A 3887-nucleotide genomic window follows, 5' to 3' on the forward strand; every position below is an offset into this window, starting at 1 on the left:
TCAGATATTTATACTTTGCGCCCTCGCTTCTCTCGATACAGTTCTTGTATTGTACCGTCACGTATTCCACTTTACTAGAAACCAGATCTTCCAACGCCCCACCTTTTTTTGTCTGCACCTGCCTACGCTCATCCCCTCGGGTTGTATCAGAATAATAGATTTTTCTTTCGCGATCTCGACCATCCGATGGCACTTGGCGTTTTGAGATCGATGCAAAGAGCCCGCTCGTGCAAGGATAGAGGAGGATCGGCGGAGGGCAGCGGGGATGAAGAAGGGCCGGTCGAGCGATAGAGGCCCGGCAGAAAGGGTCGTGCACGAGAACGGAGGGGGGCCGACGGAAGGGGTCGCACTCTTCTCTATGCGATAAGGTCGGACGTGAAGAAAAAATCAAAATAGATTCAGATCAATCATTCTTTCTACCAGCCTGTCCTTATATTTCATTTCTACCGAGCAAATGTTGTTTGTAATATGTTTCATGGAATTGGGAAATGACGGCTGTGTTTCCACCGAACGTTCCGTTCGAGTCCACTGTTTTTTTTCTTCTTTCCTCACGGAACCATCTCTTAACAGAACTTGCCAATCCGAAGTTGCCGAAACCCCAGTGAAGAAAGAGCAAGCAGAACAGCACAACAGTCCTCCAACAGGGTACATTAGAAGAATCGTAAATACACGTAGAATAATAAATCGAGACAACGGAACATGCAACATCAAGTTATTTATGGACTAAAGAAAGAGGAATACTAATATTATTAACAAGCAATAATTGCCAGAAAAGAAAAAAAAAAAAAACAACAACAACAACAACAGAGGTTTCAGATTTTTTTTTTTTTTTTTTTTTTTTTTTTTTTTTTTTTTTTTTGAGAAGGTTTCTTTGTTTCGACGCAGAGGAGGTTTCTTTCACTTCTCAACATTGACACATAACAGCCCCTCACCTCATCCACAGCCCCACCCTTCCCTTCTCCCTCTATTATTTTTCCTCACAGCTACTCAAGCATCAACGACATTCCCACCGTCCGTCCGATGAGGCCAGCACCATCTCCGGTTGCACCTTCTCGGTCCCGATGGTCCCGTCCAACGCGTTCGGCCTCCCCAATGCCTTCAAAGCGAGATGCGCCGCCTTCTGCCCGGAAATCATCATCGCCCCGAACGTTGGCCCCTGCCACACCAGAACGCATCAACAACGCTTGGCAATCTTGCCTCCATTAACACACGTAAAGATGGAATTGCTACCATTCTGGGCGCGCCATCGATCTCGGCGTCCTCCATGCCGGTGATGATCATCCCCGGGACGATCTCCTTGGTGAGGCGGACGATTCGGGGACGATCTCCTTGGTGAGGCGGACGATGGCATCCTCCGCCGCGTTCATGTCGACGGCCTTCATCCCAGGGACCGAGTCGATCATCCCGATGTCCTTCAACCGCTTCACACCGGTGGCTCCGAACGGGCCGTCATGCCCGTAGGAGCTCACCACCACTTTGGCCTCCACCACGTTCGGATCCATGCACGACTGGGTATCGTGGTTCATCGACACCAAGGCCCAGTTAGTCACCACGCCGCCGACCCTCCCTTCTTTCACGATGAGGTCCTCCGCCGCCATGGCGTTGAAGAGCTTGACGTTGGGCCAGGCAAGGAGGCGGCTCATGATGGTGGAGGTGAAGAGCGCAGCGTGCTTGATGACGACGTACGTGTCCTGCTCGTCGTAGGGATGCCGAGCTCGTCGAGGAAGAGGTGGGCGGGCTTGCGGACGACCATGGCGGAGAAGAGTTGGCCGCCCAGCCAGGCGCCGCCGCCGGGGGAGACGGACTGCTCCACGATGGCGACACGGACGGAGGGGTCCTTGGAGAGCTCATAGGCGCAGGAGAGCCCGGCGGAGCCGGCGCCGATGACGACGACGTCGGTGTCCGCGTAGGTGATCATATCCGTCATGTATCGCCGGGTCATCTCGCGGGAGACGATCGATTCTTTGATGGGCTCGAAGCGGATGGAGTTGAGGTCATACCTGGGGTCGGCGGTGGAGGCGGAGATGGAGAGGCTGGAGGAGCCGGGCGAGCGAGCGGCGGCGGCAGAGACGTGGGAGGGGGGGAGAGGCCGTGGAAGGAGGAGTGGCGGTGGTCGAGGAAGGGAGTTTTGGGCTTGGCGGCGAGGGTGGAGGTGGTCATGGTCGCCATTTTGGAGGATAATTAGGGCTTCGAGGTTCAAGGTTTCACGCCGTTCGGAGGTTTTGAATAGGTTTTTCGGATGGGGAGAGCGCGAGTGGCTTGGAGTGGTTCAAGTAGAAAGGCGAGGCGGTGGGAGACAAATCTCATGGGGGAACACTAGTATGGTAAATGAGTGGCTATGAATGTTGTAGATGTTTTTTGGGGTGGGGTTTTTATTTAAGTTTAGCTGCGTTGTTTTAGATTAATTATTTTTTGATTGATTATGAAAAAGATACAATGTTCCTGTTTTGAGTTAAAATAATTGATTAACTAACTGCAGGAGATACTTGGGTGGGAACCGTGGAAAGTAAAGCTCACAATCCGTTGGATCCAGGCCCGTGGTCCAGGGATATTTATCCGACGGATTTGAATCTGATATTAGCATTGGACCTATTTATCTAAATCCAGATCTGGACCCGATAAATTATATTATAAATGGATAGGGTATAGATATTTAATATCCAGACCTAGATCCAAAATCTGATAATATAATATAATATATATATTAAAAATATTTAATATCCCATCTAATATCCTCTTTCTGTCTCTCAGTTTTCTTCCTCCTTCTCTCTCAGTCTCTTAGTCTCCTCAAGGACCATGACGGTGCCTCTTCCTCTCCGCCGCGATTTGCTCGCCGACGACCGGATCCCGACACCAAACGTCGGCCCTCGACTCCCTCCATCAGCTCCTCACTTCCGATCCACCCAAACTCGCCCCTCCTCACTGTCAGCAACGAGGTCATGGCCACCGCCCACCCCAACCTTATCACCCACTTGGTCGCTGCCATGTGCTTCCTCTCTGCTACCTTGGCCGAGATCGGTTTCTCTGAGATCTACATCTCCACCCTCCACTCTCAGTATCCTCTCCGCCTCCGAGCCCCCATCCTCTAGCCGCTTCCATCAAGGCTACGACCGCACCATCTTCGCCCCCATGCTCGATTTCCACCGCGAGGCCAAGACCTCCTTCGTTGTAAACACCCATGCTCACCGATGGCCAGACCCCGGCACCAGAGCTGTGGACAGAGGAGATCCAGCTAGCCTCTCCCCCGCGAGATCTGCACCGAAGGTGAGGCTAAGAGGAAAAGAGGTAATTTAGGTGCATAGTTATATAAATAAATATGTCCCTATCTATGGTAGTTTGGTCGAAGTCAAGGGCGATATTCTATCCTTGAAAGTAGACCAAAGCAGCCTTGCAACCCAAAAGAGCTCATTATCCTCCATTATCGGAAACACTCCCATCTTCACTTAGATGGCTACTCAGAATGCAATCAGATATCCTGCTTCTTCGTATCAATTTCTCAAAATCTGAAAAAATTGCTGATTTCCATTGAAAAACACGTTTCAAGAAGAGTCTTCTATCTGTCAGTTAGTTCACATCTGATTTTCCATGCAAGTTTGATTTGACTCCTATTGTTGTTGTGAAGGATCTCAGAACGAGGATGGAGATTGCTAGAGGGCAAAGGCACGGGAAGCTGTATGCGTTAACAGATGATCGGGTTTATGGAAGAAGCAGGCGGGCAAAGGTTCGAATCCTTTTACTCTAGATTATGAACATCCGATCGGATTTATCAAGAACGAGCTGACAACTACAGAGGAAGTGGCTCGGGCTAGGAAAAATTCCTGTCCCCTCTTGGAAAGCCAGCGAAAACTAAAAAAAAGAAATTATGCGCCGCTAGCTTCCTACTATTC

General features: G+C 50.2%; 1 pseudogene; it reads right to left on the reverse strand.

Moving 5' to 3' along the window:
- Positions 1-704: 704 nt before the first annotated feature.
- LOC105051965 (thiamine thiazole synthase, chloroplastic-like) lies at positions 705-2321 on the reverse strand (annotated as a pseudogene).
- Positions 2322-3887: the final 1566 nt, after the last annotated feature.

The sequence above is a fragment of the Elaeis guineensis genome, chromosome 2 (assembly GCF_000442705.2).
Source record: "Elaeis guineensis isolate ETL-2024a chromosome 2, EG11, whole genome shotgun sequence".
NCBI classification, from domain to species: Eukaryota; Viridiplantae; Streptophyta; class Magnoliopsida; order Arecales; family Arecaceae; genus Elaeis; species Elaeis guineensis.